This window comes from Equus caballus, chromosome 2 (genome assembly GCF_041296265.1).
Source record: "Equus caballus isolate H_3958 breed thoroughbred chromosome 2, TB-T2T, whole genome shotgun sequence".
Classification (NCBI taxonomy): domain Eukaryota; kingdom Metazoa; phylum Chordata; class Mammalia; order Perissodactyla; family Equidae; genus Equus; species Equus caballus.
The window spans coordinates 113,722,104-113,743,908 of record NC_091685.1 but is presented as its reverse complement, the minus strand read 5'-3'; the positions used below and the strand labels follow the sequence as shown (position 1 = coordinate 113,743,908).

General features: G+C 37.5%; 1 protein-coding gene and 1 long non-coding RNA gene across 7 annotated transcripts in view; one reads left to right on the top strand and one right to left on the bottom strand.

The window, feature by feature from the left end:
* Positions 1-591: 591 nt before the first annotated feature.
* Positions 592-21,009, top strand: LOC106782884 (uncharacterized). 5 transcript variants are annotated; one of them, XR_011436219.1, is made up of 6 exons: positions 592-799; positions 4,242-4,422; positions 6,395-6,497; positions 7,639-7,862; positions 10,194-10,363; positions 19,841-21,009. It is a non-coding gene; the product is annotated as an uncharacterized lncRNA (long non-coding RNA). The 5 variants fall into 5 exon arrangements; XR_011436220.1 differs by lacking the exons at positions 7,639-7,862; positions 10,194-10,363; positions 19,841-21,009 and having other exon boundaries at positions 604-826; positions 6,395-6,781; XR_011436221.1 differs by lacking the exons at positions 7,639-7,862; positions 10,194-10,363; positions 19,841-21,009 and having other exon boundaries at positions 660-799; positions 4,242-4,518; positions 6,395-6,781.
* Positions 21,003-21,805, bottom strand: part of LOC102150444 (rho GTPase-activating protein 20-like) — a 50,375-nt gene continuing 49,572 nt past the window's right edge. For both annotated transcript variants that reach the window (XM_070259700.1, XM_070259699.1), the window contains one exon: positions 21,003-21,542. The gene's annotated coding sequence lies outside the window, so the exon portion shown is untranslated. The remainder of the gene's footprint in view (positions 21,543-21,805) is intronic.

Sequence of the window (21,805 nt, the reverse complement as noted above, 5' to 3'; positions counted from 1 at the left end):
CTGCCTGAGAAGCTGACATCACCCAGTCTACTTTAGGGTAAACTTTTAACAATGAAGGGACTGGTTTTCCTCTTAAATTCTTTATGCTGACATCTGTTTATAGGGAGCACCAGTGTAATTCACATGGTCCAAAGCCTCATGCTTTCTGTGGGCCCACTCATCAGCCCCTCGCTGCCTTCCACAGCCAGCTTTCAAAGGCAACTACGGCTTTCTTACAAGGAGAGGCTTCTGGTGTTGTCACGAGAACACGGACCCAACAGCGCAGGCTCTGCATTCAAATTCTGACTCGCCCGTTTATTTGAGCAAGTTGCTTCATTTCGCTAAGCCTCAATTTCTTCAAACTGGAGAAAAGAACAGTGCTTATCTCATTAGGCTATTTTGAAGATTAAGTGAAATAAAGCAAGAGAGTGTTCAGTGAGGTATCCAGCACACCACAAGCCCTCAGTTATCATTAGCTATGATTAGTCTGTGTCTGTGTTAGGAAGCGCAGCGTTCTCTCCTCCGGGCTTTTCCAGTGACCTCAGGTAACGTGATTTTCTTAAGCTGACTCTTGTGGGCTGGTACCTACTCTAGTCTTCAGGCCAGCTCCACACACGTGACTTTGAGCTGTTTCTCAGCTTCTACAAGTTCTCCCTCTCTCTCTCTCTCTCTCTCTCTCTCTCTCTCTCAGCCAGCCTGTAAAGCCGGAAGCACACAGCTCCCTCTGTGACTCAGATCTCCTTCCCTCTGCTCATACCACCAGAGAGAAAGGCTGTGTTGAAGCTCAAACAGGGACTTCTTGATTTCTCCAAACTGAGAGGTGACTTTTCACCATATTCTTGGTAGAGTAAGTCTGGAACATTCCTCTTGTTTGCCATTCTTTTCTTTCGCTGGATCTACTGGCTGAGAGTAACATTTAATGCAATGCTTGTCTTAATCTTTTTATAGCCACTGACTGTAGCTCCCTGGAAACTTTTACATTTTGCTTCTGACAAACATCATGTCAGACATTTTCCCAAACAAGATAGAAAGGAAATATTTGAACTCAGTCTGCGCTCTTTTTGCATACCGTCCCCTTTATAGCCGAGGGCTGGGAGAAAGAGGATGTAGGAGTTCAGTGAGACAACAAAGAGTGTAAGACTATTAGACTCCTTCGCCTGTGAATGAAACAAAATGTTTTAATTCTTTGTAACATCTATTTGGAGGAAAAATCATTCTTGAATTTTATAATTTCACCCATGTACATTGATTGAGTGTAGGCCCTTTGCTCTGTTCTGTGCCCTGCCAGGCTGACTGTAGCTCACTGACCAATAGCCAACTGGATTTCCAAGAGCTGACGGGAACTGAGAAACTGCAGAGCTGTCACTCAGGCGTCTGGAGTTACCTGGATTTTTACTCTTCCTGAGCCTTCATTTTTCTAATCTCCTTGCATTCTCAACATATCTGAGCATCCTGATTGTAAATTCCCTCTTTCGGCTTAAGCAAGCCCATGTGAATATCTGTTGCATATAACCTAAAGAATCCTAATTTATGAATTAAATTAAAAAATTTAAAGATATTAAGCTTGTCAGCAATATGTTAGCCTTTTGTATGTCTCTAAGCGTATTAAATACAGAATTAGGAAGACATTACATTTTTTTCACTATGATACCCATGCTGCTTGTTTCAACAGACAACAGGCAGGGTTAACTACTTTCAAAATATCAGGAAAGAAAACATTCTTAATCAGTGAGTTTCTAAAAGTAATGAAGCATATTTAAAAAAAAATCACACACACACAGCATTTTAGATTTCTTCATTTTACTCACTAACATTATCTTCTTATTAAAATTACCGAAGTCTTTTGAATTAAAATAATAGGAGTTTCTTGTGATATTCAAGCAATTAGCAATATATGTTAACTCTAGAATTTCAAGTAACAATATGATGTACCTTTGCAAATAGGTATCATTTCTTCTGGCAACAGGTTTTAAGCAAATTGATGTACTGGGAAGGCACAGTAACTGTTTTCCTCTTTGTAATATGTGTGTTATGAAACTTAGCACTGGTATACCTTCTCAGTTTCTTCTTTGACTAGTACGCATACCTTTAAACGTACCATGCACTTTTCTTATTTCTGCACCTCTTTTATGTTGTTGATACTGTTTAGAATTCTAGCTCCACCTCTCCCTCTAAAGCTAATTTGCAAGGAAAACTCATACTTATCCTGCGGTGCCCTACTTAAATATCACCATCTCCGAGAAGCATTCTCTGTGCACCTTCTGTCCCTTCCTCTTTAAGCAGAATCAATCTTTACTTTCAATTTATTTTTCATCGCGTCCTTTTGTAAATACCTCTCATGCTTTTGTGATCTGCTCTATTAGTCGTTTCAGGTCTGTCACTTGAAGTTACCCATGAATCCCTTTATGGCAAGGATTATGTCTTGTTCATCCTTGTGTCTTTCTAGCACATTGGATGGTTTCCAGCTGATAATTGACGTTCAGTACATGTTCACTGTAAACTAGAAATTTCAGTTCAGAAAATGGTGAGGAAAATTTGAGGTGGTCTTCGGGTAATGATTTTGAGAATTATTAGAATGTTCTTAAATACAGTATTGGGGCCTCTTATGGTTTAGATATATTTTTTCAATTCATGATTTTATTACAATTTTCTAAGAATTTTTCAAAGTAGTTTTAATGCTTTCTGTTCCAAGCAACAGTATATGAGAGCTGCAGTTGCTCCACGCCTTATCAACACTTAGTATCTTCACATGTTTGTGTATTCATGTACACACACACATTGCTTGATTGGTTTGACATTTTTTTGAGCATTTTTGTTTCTAATGTGTATAAGTGAAATTGGCCTAAATTAATTTGTGTTCTTAATTTGGTCATTTCTTCCATTCTACTTTCTTTGCGTACACTCTGTTGCTTTTTTCTTGTTACTTATATTGGATGCTTAGGTTAATACAGTTTTAAAACTTTCTCTATATGTGCATATATGTATGCATGTATATGTACATATATTTACATATTAGAAATCATATATATATCTAGTATATAAATATCTTAATATCATGTTATGAATAGTGTTAATATTATATCTTATATAAATATAATATATCATCTTATATCAACTTTTTATTATATATCATATATATCTAATATATGATATATTAATATGTCATAATTAATATATTAATATTGAGCAAAATATATCTTAAGGTCGAATTTTTTCTGAATAAAGAAATTTAAAATCTAATGATATATGTTTTATTATAAAATATATAATATATTATAATTAACAATATATAAATATGTACTGAATATAACATATAATTTAATTATATTTATTATTATATATTCTTAGTATATTATATATTACATTTATATTTATATATATTATATATATGTCATTAGATCTTTAAATTCTTTATTCAGAACATAATTTTACCTTAAGGTGTGTTTTGCCTGATATTAATATAGCCAAATAAGCTCCCTTTTCACCAATAATAGCCTGATAGCACTGTTTTCTCTTTGCTTTAGACACTTCTGTATCATTATGTTTTAGTTATGTTTTAGGTATCTCTCTTATAAACAGAATATCTCTCTTAAAAAATCTCTCAAAAATCTCTCTTGTAAACAGAATATAACTAGATTCTTAAAGTCCAATTTAATAGACTTTGACAGTCTTTGTCTTTCAACTGGAAAGCTCATTTTATTTAAAGTTATTGAAAACACTCATGTATTAGGATTTATGTCTATATCTTACTTTGTAATTTTTATGTATGATGTTTTTGCTCACTTCTTTTCTTCCCACTATCACATTCTGTTAGATTCAGCAAGTTTTACTGATTTTCCTTTTCCCTTTTACCACTTTAAAATTTATGCTTTCTTTTTTCGATATGGCTGGGTTTCAAGGAGGATGGTCATTACCATAAATCACAATATCCCAAAGTATGTAAATTAGTTCAGGCCGCATCCCGAACAGCAGCCATATCGTGGGTGCCCTATCTACTAGGCACGGCATGTCAACACGAATCTCTGCGCAGAGGTGATACTAAGAGCAGGGCTGCTGATATTGTTGGGCTCAAGATTTTACTTTGTTTCTGATTTTTGGCAAAGTTTTGTTCTGATTCTCATTTGTGCACAACCAATAGATTATTCCCCCTGGGTGGCAACAATGAAAATCCGGTTTTAGGGTCTGAACATTTGACCAGCTCTGTCAGTGACAGATCTCAGAGTCGGCTTTTGTTCATCTCTTTTGTTTGTCTTTTCGTGCAGGGATGCGTTTCCATTCCATTGGAAGGAAGAAGAGCACCTTGAGATGTCAGCCACCATGATGCTGTGTTTCTGTTTCCCTTTGACCTGTTATAAAGCTGTAGAACTACAGACATAAGCTCTTGTGTCTCTCTTCCTTTGGATTATATTGCTGAACATGTTCATTTTTTGCCCTTTCCTGGAGGTATAAAAATGGCACGTGTATCTCCACGTACTCGTTTGACGTGTGCTCGTGAAATCTGCTTGTGTGCCCACATGATGGTGTATGAAGCAGCTCTCGGTGACTGACCTCTCAATTTTCTCTGTGAAAGATGAGTTAGATATTTTGGGTAAAGATGAGTGTTGAAGCTGTCCTGGGAACAGTGGTTTGAGAAAAATACTAAATGTGTATGCAATGTAATGGGATGTACTTTTATTTATCAATGGGAAAAGAAAGCTGCTATGTCTTAAAGCAAAGATTCTGTCCAGAAAGTTAAAGAAGATAGTGAAAGAAAAAGCTTCCATGGGCAGAGAAAGTTTACAAGGCTTTCAGAAAGTAAGCTTTATTTGTCTTAGTTTATAATAATGGCAAATAATGAGTGTGGAGAGAAGCAATGAAACCATTAAAATGTTGGCAAAGTAGGATCAGCTTTTACAAGTTTATTTATAAGATTTAAATAACTCATGAATTCTTTACTGCTAAAATATTACATTAACAGAGCTCTAGAATGTGGTTTTCTCTGTTAAAATGACAGATTGGTATAGGAGTGTTCAGTCTGCTCTTTAGAAGAGGTAGTAAAAGTTATTTGTTACCTTTTGTGTAACCTGCCCAGACGGCTGAGATTGATTCTTTCTTACCAGATAAACTTTCTGTGCTTATCCTACTTTGTTGCATGCTTGATAACTAAAACAGACAGAACCCAAAGGTTCTTTGCTTCCAAAAGAGCTAAGATTCCTTCCAATTGTCCTAACTTCGGCATATGTTCATTTAAAAATATTGTGCTGTCATTTCGATTAGCAAGAAACCAAGCCACAACCATTCATTGCTCTCAGGCTACCATGCTTCCACCTTAATCAAGTGACCAGCCTCCTCTGTTAATGCTTTGATTTTGTCTTCTCAAGGTCAGACACAAAATTCAGAAAAATAAAATGTAAATGAATAAATAAATTCAAGATTTTTTTTTAACTAATCTATTTTTTTCATCTTACACAAGAAACTGCTAGAAATAGGTTTTTTTTTTTTTCTGTCCGGTATGCTTCATATTTCATACAGCTCAATACTGTTGTAAAAGCTGCAAGGGAAGAGAAATTGTGAAATCAGAGAAGTTTCACCTTTATTGGTTGAATTGAATTCAGGCAAAAATTTTATTAATCTAAATATATTCAGAGATTGTATACTTTACAGGAAAGCTCTCACATGTCCATAATGTTACTACTATAAAGGGAAACTGATCAAATTCATAGGTAACATTTGTGTATTATATCCAGGGGATTTTATTCCCCTCCGTTCTGATATTTCTGGTTACTGATAGAATTAACCACAGCCATTCAGCCCTATCATCAACAGGCAATTCTGATTTCCTCTCCTGCTTGTCTGAAAGTTTTGACATGAGGTGGAGGCCACACGTCGATTATTCTACAAAGTAGAACAGTTTTCAAACCTTAGGAAAAGGATTGTACCAGGAGCTCTATTGATATCTCAAGGAATGGACTCATGGCTACTGGCTTTGGATTTAAGGTGGCACCACTTACACAAGCGTCAGAATGTATTAAGTGGATGAGTCAAGATTTCCAGGACTTGTTTTAGTTTAGCAGTAGATAAATTTGTGAAAGCAGACTGCTGAGCCAATACCCAGAGACTCGAGAATTTGTTACATGGTACTGAAGCAAGTATATTTGTTAGAATGTTGTTGGTATTACTGAGCCCTCAGAATTTAAGAAGTATTTTTACTAAATGTGTATATTCTTCATGGCAATGTAGTTGTATCAGAATAGAATCAAACATATCAATTGTGCAACCAAGACCATACCTGTGATATTATGCTTGAGAATAGATCTTATTAAATCAGGTATCAGAAGCCCATTATTAAGAAATAAGGGGTGTATTTTACATATGAAACTGATGTGCGCAAAGTCCTCCAAGGAAACCAGACTGATACCTCTTCTATGTCTTCCAGAGTCCCTGAAGAGTCATCTTACAGATGAGAAGGAAGATCTTCTCCTGGGAGGCCAAAACTTTGGCAGATATTGAGTAACTCAGAGAGGAATTCACTCACATGTGTAGGCTCTACCGCAAAATCTGGAGGAGATAAATTTTGGGGGATTGGTTTCCTAGCCTCAGACTAAGAGTTTAAGTTAAAAAATGTTCTATAGAGAAGATTGTCTGAGAAACAAGCACTCTCATACATTTCTGGTAGAAATGCAAATTGATACAACCCTTTTGGAGGGGAATTTGGCAATATCTAACAAAGTTACACGTGCACTTGCCTTTTGATGCACTTACCTCAATAATCCTACTTCTAGGAATTTGTCCTGAAGAATATACCTCCAACAATGGGAAAACATATATGTACAAGTTTATTCACTGAAGCATTGTTTATAAATGCAAAATGCTTGAAACAGTCTAAATGCCTGCAAAGGAGAGTTGTTGAATAAACAATGGGACCTTCACACAAAGGAGTACTATGCAGCTGTAAAGAAGAATGAGGGAGACTTCTATGCACCACACACATATTTTTAAAGGGATATATTTTTAGGGAGAAATTAGAGTGTGAAAGAGATTCTATAGTACACTGCCTTATATGTGAGAGAGAAGGGGAAACAAGAAAGTATACATGAATCTATGCAATTGTGAAAAAGAAACAGAACGGATAAAGCAGAAACTAATGGGGTTGGTTACTTACAAGCAAAGGCTATGAAAAGAGTAAATGAATGGGGGAATGGGACCAGGGTTGAAGGAATGAAGGAGGAGGGTCACTTCTCTGAGTAAACCCTCCAAGAATTTAATATGGTGTTTTGTATAGTTCTGATTTTTAGAAGCGTGTTGATATTTCACATTCGTGAAAAAGGAATTAATTAATTAGAATTAACCAGTACAGAGGAAAATCCAAAATGGAATACAAATACTAACAAATCACCCTAACTTTGTTACTAATGAATTATATAACTGCACCAGAGGGAGTGGGGAAGAAAAGAATTCACCTAAGTAACTTTGGAAAACAGTATTTTTTTCCTATATTCTCTAAAGCTAAAGACAAAAAAAAAAAAAAAAAAATGAACTGCAACATACCGTACTCAGGTTACTACTCTGTATTTCATAGTGTTATTAGTTAGAAATTCTGAAACTGCTTTATGTGTGTTCTAGGAATAAGTAAAAAGAAAATACATTGTGGATAATGATAGCCAAGTTTCTCATTTTCAGAGAAAGAAATTAAAATAAAGGAAAGGGGAAAGCTAGAGTAAACCATATGGTGTGGTTGGAATAAACCCTTACTAGACCTCTCCAAAGAAGATATGCAGATGACACGTAAGCGGATGAAAAGAGGCTCCACATCCTGTGCCATCAAGGAAACGCAAGTCAATAAGATACCTCTACAAAGCAATTAGAACGGCCAAAATCTGGAGCACTGACAACACCAGATGCTGGTAAGGAGGTGGAACGACAGGGACTCTCATTCGTTGCTGGTGGGAATACAAAACAGTCCAGCCATTTTGGAAGACAGTTTGTCAGTTTCTCACAAAACTAAACATACACTTACCATGCAAACCAGCAATCACGCTCCTTAGTATTTACCTAAATGAGTTGAACACTTGTGTCTATACAAAAACCTGAACAGAAAAGTTTGTAGCAGCTTCAATGTCCTTTAGTAGGTGACTGGACAAATAAATTGTGGTACATCTAGACAATGTAATATTATTCATCCCTAAAAAGAAATGGGCTATCAAGCCATGAGAAGACATGGAGGAACCTAAAACGCATATTACTGCAGTTAGTGAAAGAAGCCAAGCTGAAAAGTCTACATCCTGTATGATTCTAACTGTACGACATTCTGAAAAAGGTGAAATTGTGCAGACAGTTAAAAGATCAGTAGCTGCCAGAGGTTGGGGTCAGGGAAGGAGGGATGAATAGGTAGAACACAGAGGATTTTTAGGGCAGTGAAATAAATACTGTCTATGATACTATAACGGTGGATATATGTCATCACAATTTGTCCAAACCCGTAGAATGTACAGCACTGAGTGAATCCTAGTGTAAACTAGACTTTGGGCAATTACAATGTGTCAATGTACGTTCATCAGCTGTAACAAATGTCCCACTTTGGTGGGGATATTAATAATGGGGGAGGCTATGCATGTGTCGGGGCAGGGAATATATGGGAAATCTCTGTACCTTCTTCTTAATTTTGCTGTGAACCTAAAACTCCTCTAAAAAAAGTCTTTAATAAAAAAATAAATAAATAACAATGAAAAAATTTAAAAAGCGATAATGGATTATACCCCATAAATAAAACAAATATTCGTACATCCGTACTGATGTAATGGTTGAATAAATAAATGGAGAGGAAGGGAAAGCTCTTCCTTACAGTAAAATCCCAATTAATAAATGTATAAGGAAGGACAGAAATAGAAAATCACCTTTGGACAAATGCCACAGTCATTGTTTTAGGCAAGATTCATAATAGATTTGAAAATTAGTTGGTGAAAGTATGAGAAACAGAATATTTACATAATCTCAATATTTCCTGCCAGTGGAGATAATGGAAACCACCTTAACCAAATAGTCACTAATAATGAGACGTATGGCCCTGTGTCCCCTGATATGACACACTGAGAAGGGCACAACATGAATTCTGTGATATTCTTGCCAAAAACGCATACTAGACTTCAATCAGGAAGGAACATCAGTTAGGCCCACATCAAGAGGTACTGCGTGAAACACTGGCCAGTCACCTTCAAGAGTGTCAAGGTCACGAGAGACAAGGAAGGATTGAGGGACTGTCCCAGGTTGGAGGAGATAAGGAGACATGATCACAAAAATGCAACGTGTGATCCTGGATTGGCTCTTGGTCCCAAAAAAGGACATTAGTGAGGTAATTGCCAAAATTAGAATAAAATCTGTAGATTAGTTAATATTATTGTATTAATGTCAATTTCCTGGTTTTGATCATTGTGCTGTGGTTATATAAGATGTTAATATTTGGGGAAATTAGATGGAGATGTCAAGGATGGTGATATGAAGATATTGAGCAGTTCAGTCTGAAAATGATTGGGTAAACCAAGGCAGCAACAGTGCAGATAGAAAGCAGGAAGTGTAGATTCAAGAAATATAGCTAGAATGGTCATGATTGATAGTTGAGCAGTGTGAGATATGCAGGCATGGGAATGGCGTGTTATTTCAGGGTTACTGTGAGAGAAAAGATGAACTCACTATTGGAGCTATTAAATTTGAAATGCCTGTGGGACATGTGGAAATATCAAATTGACAGATCTATGCAGGGTGTCAATAAACGCAGGTTTGTCTCGGACCGTCTCAGTGTATGACTATGGTCCTGGCATAATTATTCATAGTACTGCTTTCATACTCAGAAGTGTCATGAGAAATTATATAGTAATTCTTGTATAGCTCTGAAACATGGGAGATGGGGCTGTGCTGGTGCAATCTATATTGGGGTCTGTTAAATAGAAATGATGGCTAAAGCAATGTATTTGGGTGAAATTGTCAGAATGAAGAGAAGAGCGTGTGTATAGTGTGTGTATATATACACATGTATGCTTGTCTATCCACCCTTTAAAAACTATTTCTAAAAATAAAAAGGAGTGTCTTATTATATCATGGAAATTAGTTTATATTGATATGTCTTTCCTGTAACTATCCTTTCTATTATAGAAAAAATATTAATTGACTGTAGAATATAACTCTATGTATAATGTTCAAGAAACTAGTCGTTAGTCATATTATTATTTTTTAAATTAAAGATATTCATTAGGAGTGTTCCAAAAATTGGAAATTGGCAAGATGAAGAAGATACACCAATGGAAACTGAAACAGAGCATCCATGGAAAAAGGGAGAAAACCTGAGAGAGTCTGTTGTCCTGGATGCCAAGTGAAGAAGTTGACTCCAAAAGGAAGTGATATCAAACCTGAAGTGAGTTTGCTCACCCGTTGCACAGCAAGCCAATCTCTGACACCAGGGGTAGTGGAAGAATGTAGGAATTTTATTATTGCACAGCACTGAGCAAGGAGAGAGGGCAGCTCACACTGAAATCCCAAACTCCCCGAAAAGCTAAAAGGAAGGGTTTTTATTTGGGGTTTTAGGTAGGGGAGGGGGAGCACATGGCCTTGCTGGTCGGAGCTTTCCCACCAGCCTGTCTTTGGCCTTGAGACTACTTGCAGAGAGGAGGGAGCCCATGACCTTGCTGGTCAGCAGCTTTCCCACCAGCCTGTATCTCTTTGCGGCAAGGAGATAGCAAATCCAGGTGCTTGTCCTTGGCGGTGTCTGTCTCCATGGATGAAGTGGATTCTGTAGCCAGGAAGCCAGGGAGTAAGCAGGGAATGAGTGTTTTGGTTTTAACCTCATACATGCTGGGTTTAATGTAGGGAAACTGATATCAGGCTTGGTATCAGAAGGAGCAGTCAAATGCATCAAGAGCTTCCGAGAAATCAAGTTAAATGAGGACTGAGAATTGACTATTGGATTTGGCAATATGGAAATCTTTGACAATGTTAGATTCAGTGGAGGAGTGGGTCAATCTTATCGGAGCTGCATCAGAAGAGAATGGAGTTGAGAAAATGGGGACAGTGAGTATAGAAAACTTGTATAAGGAGTATCGTTATAGGGGAGGCAGACAATTCCAATGTCAGCTAAATAGGGGATGTAGAGTTAAGGAGGGCTTCTATCTAAATCTGGGAGATAACACAGGAAATCTGTATGCTGATGGGAATGATATAGGGGAAAATTGGTGATGCAGAAGAGAGCAAAATTTTTTTGTAGGAGCAAAATCCTTGAACGATGAGATATGAGGTGATAAGATGCACAAATTGAAAGGTTGAACTCTGTGAAGACTGGGAGAAATAGCAGACTATTTCGGTTTAGGTACAGGCAGGTTTGTAAATTTAGTGGTGAAACATAAGGTGGTTTTCTTCTATTTTCCTGGTGAATTAAGAAATAGGGCCAGGGGCTGACCCCATGGTTGAGTGGTTAAGTTCCCATGCTCCACTTTGGCGGCCCACAGTTAGTGGGTTTGGATCCTGGGTGTGGATCTAGCACCACTCATCAGGCCATGCTGTGGTGGCATCCCACATAGAAGAGCTAGAATGACCCACAACTAGAATATACAACTGTGTCCTGGGGCTTTAGGGAGAAAAAAAAAGGAGGAAGATTGGCAACAGATGTTAGCTCAGGGCCAATCTTCCTCAACAAAAAAGCACACACACAAAAAAAGAAAGTCAACGGATGAGAGTGAGAATGGCGGATAGGATTTTGGATGTTTGGAGAGACAGAAGATATAATCTGGGGAAGTGAGGGACGATTGACAAAGGAGATGTGATTGGACTGCTTGGATTTATTGAGTGTTCCTTTGAAATTTGTTGTCATAAATTTAATCTTATTGCCTTATAACTGTAAATTATGCTTTGTGAATGCAGCTGTGATTGTGTAATTTTTTCAAGCCTCATTGATCTGGTCTGTTACAGATGTGGAATATATACAGTGACAGGTTTAACTAAGGTTAAATTTGTGCCAGGCAACTAGGACTTAGGGACAGACGGGTGAGATTGTCAAGGTTATATGAGAGAGATGAACTATGATATGGGATCATCATTAGGGCAAGGGAGCAGGAAATGAACTGTCTTTTGTGGTACTTGAACTTTATGTCAGAAACTTTACATGTTTGGGCAAAAGTTTTGGCGGGGATGATCAAAACCCAATGCTCAAGCCAGAAGCCCTAGAATAGTGTTACGGGCTGTGAGCAGGAAGGTAGAAAAGGTGAGATAAAAGATCAGGGATGGAAGAGAGAGAATAGAGCAGGCAGACTACATCGACCCTGAGGAAGCAGTGGACTTCAGGCAGCCAGCAGTCAGCTAGGCTGGAGTTGGGGGCGATAACTGGACTAGAATAACTCACCATGCGATGTATTGTGCTAATTGAGACAGCTGCCAAAAGCTATCTTTCTGAGGGGTGCCCCAGGGAGTCCCTGAGAAACTCAGATGGTCCATCTTAGCCCTAAAGAGGCCAATATCAAGAGCCCAATCCCAGTGAAGAAGCAGCTTGAACTCAGTTCTCTCATCTGGCTCACAGGGCAGCCTTAAGCTTACATGGTAGATCAAGGACCTTACCACAGACTTAATGGGAGCTGAATTTACAAAATATCTGGGGTGGCCACAGTGTGTCACCAAAGCTGGGACAAGAGTTCTCATAGCTGGACATGTGACTGGGTTGCTGACATGCTGTTCCTTTCTGACACAAAATATGAGTGCCAAAAAAAGCAGTTCTTTTTCCTATCATTTTCCCATGAGGATCCATTATTATACTTTATCTTTTCATCCACCCTGTTAATTGGCAGAATGAATATTTTTGTAAAGGATAATTTTCTTTTCTTGGTAATAGGAAACTCTTTTCATGTTGTCTAAGTAGAGGAAGTATCTCTTATCAAGAGTTTATATATGCTGCACTACACTAAATTCCATAATACATGATCTCATTTACTCATCTCAGTATTCCTCTGAAGTAGGTGTTGTCATGATTCTATTTTTTTTAAACATGAAGTAATTGAAGCCCAGAAAGTATAACTGACCTGTGCAGAGTCACATGGCCCGTAAACGTAGGAGCCAGTACTCAAACGCAGAACTTCTTCCAAATCCTTGCTCTTAAGCTGTATTGTATGCAGAGACAAGAATATGCTGTGGACAGACAGCAAGAGGGGACTGATATAAACCATGCCAGATGGGAGAATATTCTAGCTTCCACCTTCGCGCTCGCATGTTTATCCAAATCCGTTATACTTAAACAGAAAATCCCCCGTTACAGATTTGTGGGGGTCTTCTGGGGATTCTTTTACCAGCAGAAAGATTTTTCAACAATGGTGGAGATTATTTTTTAAAAATAAAAAGGAGGAGAAAAGTGAGAAGTGGAAATATTTTCCCTTCCATGTCCAGGCAGATGCATCTCTCTTGAATCCTGGTGAAAGATACAGACACTCAGCAAGTGAAACTGGTGCTCTTCCCACCATCTGCTCTCCCTGGGTGAGGACCATCTCTGCATCACGTGCTTCACTTGATTGGCATTGTTCCAGAGCGAATAAATTACTTGACTACAGAAAGAGCAGTTACACTTGAGCTTCAACTAAACAACAACAACAACAATAGAAATGATAAAAGTAACAATACGAACAACTGTGCATTTGTTTACCTGCTGGATTATTCGGAAATATGAGGGCCACAGACACGGACGTGTCTGTTGTCTAATACCTTGTCTCCTATGGGACATAAAGATCAAAAACTTTTTCCTGAAAAACGCATGTGAAATTTACATACAATGAAATTCATAGAGCCCACAGTTCTTTGATTGCCCATTTGATCAGGGACTAATTGCCATATTAAAATCACCCTCTGTCAGTTACTACTTTTTTTTTAATGTGTTGGTTTCTTGTTTAGACAAACATATATATTTTATTTCCCCTGAATATGGAATTCTAATACCTCAGTATTGAACCTCGACTCAAATCTTACCCTTTTTTATAAATGAGGGGACAGTTTTGTAAAAATATTATTTTTAATTATCTAATACTTTCCTTTCTCTTCTTTCGCCTCTAACAGAAATAACTCAATCCTTACGGAAAGATATTTGATAATATAGATTTTATAGAAAATCAAGATATGTCACCTCTATTGCATAATTCATTTTAGTGTTTCTATCCATCAAAATACAGCCTTTATATGAGATTTCTCTAATAATTTTCTTGCTCCTTGAGAATAAACATACATAAATGAAGTAATTGCCTTACAGCATCTCACTGAGCTGACTTGTTTGTATTTAGAGATTCATACAATGATTTGTCCCCAAAGAGCAATTGAAGTAATTTTTAAAGATAGAAAACATAAAAATTTTAATGTGGAGACTAGAAGGAAGGTTTTAATTAAGGAGTAGGCTGATAAATTTCTTGCTGATGAAAACTCTGACCATTAAATTTCTCTGTGAGGATGATGAGAGAAAAGATAAGAGGGTGCTTGTATAAATTCATCATTATTATTACTCAAGGCAATGAGCTGTTAAGCAGGAGCTTAATTATGACCTCCATTCGTCATCTTGATACTTAATGACGCACCGGATGCGCTGTTCCTGCTCTGTCAATTGCCTGCTCTGTCAGTTGACTGAGATTCCATGCCAAACGAGTGGCTGTCTTCCACCTCCAGAGGAGAGAGATGGTTTACGCACGTCCAGCCTCCAGGCAAACACCAACTCACTTTCCTCTCAAAATGTGGTCTTTCCTGGGACAGGTTCCACCAGAAATTAGGCTAGAAATTTGCTTGCTTCCTCACCACATCTTAGGTCAGAAGAAACAGGAAAAAAATCGCTCATCTCTGACTGTTCTCATCATAAATGATTGAGATCTGTCAGACGACGGAATAATTTTAAAAGGGAGACGGTGGTTTTGGACACGGAGGCTTTCCAGACGCTTCATTAACTCCAGGAGCTGATGAAATGACGTGTCCTGCACAGACGCAGCAAAGGAGCACAGCTAGTTCAGGTGCTGCTGGGCAACCAGCAATTCCGTTAAAGTCTTGCATTTTGTTCTCAGAAGAGATGAGCTCAAGTTGAATAAAGGATTGTACTTTTTAAGAAAAACAGACGAGAGGTTATAAAAAGGAATATTTTAGATTCTTATAAATGGATAAATTATTATCATTTTTTACTTCTAAACTATCTTTCACTAATGAAGAATACGATTCTCCAGTTTTCAAAGTGTAAAAATTAATATTAAATTCCAAATTTTCTTACCGATTGAATCACCCTTCAGCTATTTCAGGTGTTCGCAATTGTTTTGTTTTTGGTTTTCATGGGAAAAGTTATACCATAGTTTAGGTAAAGCAACAGCCTTACAATTTGTTGTGTTTTTTTGGCTGGGTAAAGTATTCTTTTCATCTGTAACTCCAAAACTCAAGTGTTAGTCTTCGGTGTTGTACTGACAAATATGGCCGAGGTAACACATAGAATTATTTTTGCCTTTCAGAGTAAAAGATCTTTGTTCTTCAGCAGTTATACACGTACTCACACACAAATATCCACCACTTGAAGACTGAGCTTCTGTCAGGCCCCTTTGCCATCTGTCCGTGAAAGAAATCAGTAATTTGATAGACTTTGTGATACAGACTGACCATCTGCAATCTTGGGAACAGTATTTAAGCTCTGAGAACCCAGTAGGAAATCTGTTCAAATATGTTTTCTCAGGTCATCCAGTGCCTTATGTTTTCAATGATTTTAAGACTAAATAAAAGGGAAACCTTGAGTATGTTGGGAGAAATTTCCTTTTCAAGCAGAGAATGATCCAGTAAGCACTTCCGAAGATTATATCCAGTTGTATACAATTTGACCTTGTGCATTTCTGAAAAAATAAGAGATTAGTTGAAGATATCAGTCATCAAACGGGGTTTGTGAACAGTTATGACTTTGACATATTCATGGAATTAATATCTCTTTGGATGTAATATTAGATAATTTTTGTTCTTTAAAATTAACGTGTTAACAGAGTCACTTTCAATAAATTTAATCCCCAAACTGAAATAGGGCTGCCAATGCTGCATTATTAAATGGAGCATTTATAATATATGTAGCTAACATGAGCAGACTGTGCTAGACAAAAAAATTACAAGATAACTTCATGAAGAGTTCCACAGCAAAAGTCATTTCTACAAATTACAGACAGAACTATCAGTTTCCATTTATAAATGTACAGAGAGAATATTTAGTTGGGTTAAGTTGCAAAAGACACACACACACAAAGTCTACCCATTAAATACTTAATTAATTATACAATAACTTTAAAATGGTGTTTAGTCCTTAATTTATCCTGATTTCCAAGTTTGCTTTCTTCACCGAATAGTTTATCGTTACTCTAGGTTCGGGGTACACGTTTTTTCCCAGCAAAAGCAATTTTTTAACCTTCAAAAGACGATTTCATTCTACTCCTAACATTTTCCCCTATTTCTTCAGAAGCATTTAGATCTCTATTGAGTTTGGTTTAAAAAGATAAATTCTAACAAATTTTTCCCAAGATGTAATTAAGGCAAGTCTATTAACTTCCGGTTTTAGTTATACGTTTGTTTGTGTGTGTACCTTTTCCAGTTTATCCTCTAAATTAGCAGAACTGAAAATTTTTTATTATCCTTCTATTAAAGATGAGGAGGAGACAAGAAAGAGAGAAAGAAAGAGACAGAGAGAGGACTTTATCTTTAGTTTCCATTATCCAGTATTTAAACTTTGAGCACATTATTATAAATGTTCTTCCTAGGGAAAAACAAAAGCTTTCGTTTATGAGGACGTAATGCGAACAAGTTGTTAGACAAGAGAAATCGAGGGCAGACGGAGGAGAGCTGAAGGAACGAAAAACTTTAAAAAACGTGCCTTGCTTCTTAGATTTGGCGGGTTTTTCGTTTATTTTTGAAAGCTGAACCACCACCACCACCACCGACAACAACAACAAAAATACTGTCAGCTTCCGGGGAGACAAAGAACGTGGGCTGTTCTTTCAAAGCGTATTCGGAAACCTCACCACCGAGCCTCAAAAACAGAACTGGAGGTCAAACACCGACGGAAATAAAAGCATCACCTTCTTTCCAATCCAGCGGATGTTAGTTACCGAAGCAAAGTTGATTATTGTCTCTTCAGTATTCGTTCTTTGATTAAGGGGAAGCTTTCATGCTGATGGCATTCTTTTTTGTTCGGTTTCATTTTTCTTAGGAAAAAAACAACAGATGCTATGATATAATGACATTTCAATACAATCATTTGTAAATGTAAGGCAGACTATGAACAGGCAATAAAAATAGTTTTTTGAAAGAGACAGTGATTTCTTTGTAATACAATTCAAATGTTCATTTGAAGTTAATACTTCAATTGATCTTTCTTTTTATTTGATATTATCAAACTTCTTTAAATTTTTCTCTACATTTTGTCACTAATTTCAGAGTTTTTTTTCTCATTTATTTCTCATGTACCTGGTTAATATTAAACAAGAATTTTCCCTTAAACATTTCAATGGAATTTAGACCAAGTTGAAAAATTTGTCAAAAAAATCGACTTATTCAAATTCCTTGAATAGATATTCTTCATTATTCCTGAAAAATTGCTTTCAAAGTACATTTTCAATGATTGTAACAGTGCAATTTAGTGGAATCAGCAATTCACAAGTTTTTAAATTTAACTCTTCATTTGTTGCAATCTAACTTTGTGATTTAGTTTCAGGTTTTTTCTTTTCTTTTTTTTTGTTCTTTTGAGGAAGATTAGCCCTGAGCCAACATCTGCCACCGCTCGTCCTCTTTTTTTGCTGAGGAAGACTGACCCTGAGCTAACATTTGTGCCCATCTTCCTCTATTTTCTACGTGGAACGCCTGCCACAGCATGGCTTGACAAGCGGTGCATAGGTCAGTGCCTGGGATCTGAACCGGCCAACCCTGGGCCGCAGAAGTGGAAACGTGCAAACTTAACAGCTGTACCACCAGGCCGGCCCCTGAAACTACTTTTTTTTTTTTTTTTAAAGATGGGCACCTGAGCTAACAACTTTTGCTAATCTGTTTTTTTTCTGCTTTTTCTCCACAAATTCCCCCAGTACATAGTTGTATATTTTAGTTGTGGGTCCTTCTAGTTGTGGCACCAAATTTTTACATGTTTGCTTTAGTGGAATAAAAATTGAGTGTGTGTACATATATTCCATTCCATACGTCATAGTAATTAATCCCCATCAACAGTGAGAATTAGTTTTCTCATATAGGGAGCCTATGAAAAGCTTTCTTTCTGGAATAAAATAAGATGTTCCACTTCGGTAACTTTGCTTTACATTTGGAAATGTTTCACCTTCATTACATCCCTAAGTGCAGATTGACTGATGATTACACAGATCTTTCCAGCTATGTTAAAGGCCAGTTCAGAAAGTCTAATTATTCATTCTAGATTAGACAATTGGGTCTTTTCTCAAAACTAGTAAATTGGCTTTCTCAAGGAGACATCAGACCTGAGTATCCTGAGGGAAAAACTAACATTTCTTAACTATTTCACCATGGCAAGAATCTCCTGTATGAGTTGCAATTGACAAGTTAGTTGAATTTCAACTTTTTTTTGCCTCTTGTTATTTTTATCTCTTCTTCTTTTCAAATTTGAAGGACTTTTGTATATCTTTCTTGGCTCAAAAACTCACTGATGCATTGCCCAGCCATGTGTTTTCCTCCTGTATTCTGAAAACGTTGATATTTAAAAGAAATTTCACACAAACATGCAATTATCTCCAGATATATCACATTGATATCCTGTTCTTTGCGTGACAAATAAAAATACCATATCCCAGAACCCGTGAATAAGTAAAAGCTATGAAGTCACATCTAAAAAACGTATGTAGTCAAATTGGTGTCTTATTGCCACCCAGTGAAATTCCGTACGTGCTGTATTCCGCCTCTTCTGCAGTTTTAAAATTTGCAGTCATTACTAATCTATGTAAAATCTCTACACTCTTAGGAAAGTGTACATATTTGTTCATATAGTTCTTATAAGTAGGCATTTACCCAGGCATTAAAAGTAATATAAACCTAACACAGGATGTAGTCATTTACCACAGCAATTGGGACTCTTTGGACGATGTGTAAACATATCAGCATAATTCTTGATGGTGTGAAGCAGCGTATGAGCCAGTGTCTATTGAGGGCAAGTGCTTGTGAATTATTAAAGAACAATTAATTTGAGGTCAGGGAAGTCTTTATGAAATTTCTGGGAGAGGAAAATCCAAGTGGCTACCTAGTGTGTGGATATGTAGAGAGCAAGGGGAGTTGAGAATTATCGTTAGAAAAAGGAGTGTGTCTTGTCCAGGGAACAGGGAAGTGTCTGACCTAGCTAGAGAAAAGGATCTACACTGAGAAACAGTGAAGATAAAATTGATTACTAGAGCAGGTTGCATTGTGGAGGGTCTTAAAAAGGACATTTTCCTGAATAAAAAATCCGAAGATCCCTTAAAACCCATTGAAGCTGTTTGAGCAGGTGAGTGAAATGATAAAATCTGTGACTTAAGAAGATAAATTTAGAGCAGTGTTTATTAGTGTATGTTCCCAGGATCATTAGCTAATAGAGTTCCTCCGAAAAGGTCTCCCAGGTCAAATAAATATGGAAAATAATGGGTTCCTTTACTCTGGGTCTTCTCTAAGACTTAAGATGTTAGTGGGCATTTTGACTTTCAAAAGGAAAATACAGCATTTCCCAGACCTGTTTGACCAGGGAATCCTTTGTAGGAAAACAATGCATGGATCAAAGTATTTCATATGTATTCATATCAATCTCAGTCTGCAAAGTGATGTATGTAAGAAATGTACTATTTTATATTTTTAAGTAACTCATTTGATCTCTAGTTTGATCCTCTCTCCCCAGATTGGTAGAAATTCAGGATCTCTCTACTTTCCCCAAGACTGTGTCCATGTTCTGGAGTCTTCTAGTGCCAAGGAGTTAGGAGGTTGTGGCCTTCTCTGGTCCTCTTTGTCATCTATGGACGCTGAAATCTGCTGAGATGTCCTAATCACTATCTGGTCCGGGGAAATTGGTCTGTACAACTGTGGCTGAGACATGTCTCATTCAAATCCAGTGGCTCTCTTTGTTACTTCCATACCATAATTTCACTGATCTCTTCTGTGTTGAGGTATGAGAAACTCTGCATGGATGTACAGGGCCCCATCTTTCTTAGACATGTCATTTAGCTATTCTAGGAGTGCTTCCTGCTTCCTTTTGATTTCTCTTCAGCAAACAGGGCACATATCCCATACACCTATTAATTTTGTGCTTTTCCCACGAGATTTCTACTTAAATCTTTATGCCATGAATTGCCTTTGTTTCCTAGGAAACTAAGTGTTTAAAACTCATAGTCAACAAAGAGCTCTCTTCTCCTCATATTCAGCTCTAACTTCTCTTCCCTGAGGAAATGATCTTAACTTTCTCTTAAAATGTCTTAAGACAGGGAGAAGGGTAGAGGCAAGGAACATGAGGAAAAATACCAGTCATTGTTTCAAAGATATTTCCTACCACACTTGTAATACCTTTTAGGAAATGCTGGTCTGAAGGATGTTGGGTTAAAAGCTGATGCATAAAACGATGTGTGTGGTAGTGGTGCTGCCTTGAGTTTTATCACAAGTGGTAGATCATGGAAACAGCCCTCAATAAATAAAGAATACCTCGTTTAAAACTCATTGTCTTTGTAGTCCCTTGTACAGCCCCTCCTATACCGACACTGGGCATGGCCACGTGACTGGCTTTGACGAATGGGACATTAGCAAATGTGAAGCAAGCAGAGATTTGAACAGCCTTTCTTACTGCTGGGAACTCTTCCTCCACCATATAAAGAAGGCTGGGCCAGCTCGTTGAAGACATGGGGACTGACAGAGAGCCAGCGCCAACTGACAGACACATAAGTTAGCTCCAGTGGAGCTGCCAGTTGACTGCAGGTGCATGAACGACCTCAGCTGAGAGCAAAACTGCCCAACTGAGCCTCCATCAAAGTGTTAATATGAATCATTACAAATAAAATGGTTGTCTGAGCCACTAAGTTATGAAATGGTTTTTATTGCATCAATGTAAAAATATTCAATACAGCACGATACAAAAAATATATAATAGGAATGGAAAGATAGGAGAGATATTTTGTGGAAAGGTTTTCTCAAATTTGGATCAAGGAAATAAAAACTCCGATGGGATGCGCTGGGACCTTGGAAGGTGCTCATTCTTCATTCAACGTTCCAACTGAAAACAAATGATCTAAAGTGGTTGTCCTAGTTCAAGGTGCCTTCTGCCAGAAAATTCACTTATTTCTGGACAGGACCTGAGGATTCAATCCAAAGTCAACAAAGTCCCGAAAACATTTTGGAAAAAGCGTTCTTGGTGGGATATTACAGGAAGGAAAGGAAAGGAAAGGGTCGAGTATGATTATGGAGACTCTAATCTTCAGTGACTGAAAGCACTGCAGACAGGTAGCTGGGTGGACCCACGCCACGTGGGGCCTCGGAATCATTCTGCAGTTGTGCCTTTTTGTAAGTCACTATCACTCTCACTGGCTTGGATTCAAGAGGTTGCTTGGTTGACATTCCTGAAATGAAAAACCAACGATTGTCTTAGTATAAGCATATTCTCAGATACTAGACTCATCTCATTCCGATGGAATGGATTTTCCTAAAGACTTCCTCAGAGCATTGAGGTAAATGTCTTAAACCAAGAAATGTCAAAAATATGAAGGGGCTCATGATACAGGCCCCCAGGTTCTGAATCTAAACTCTACCTTATAGAATGGACTCCTGCCAGTTAGCTGTGATTAGCGAGGCACCAATAATACCAGCTCTAGCCTCAGGGGCA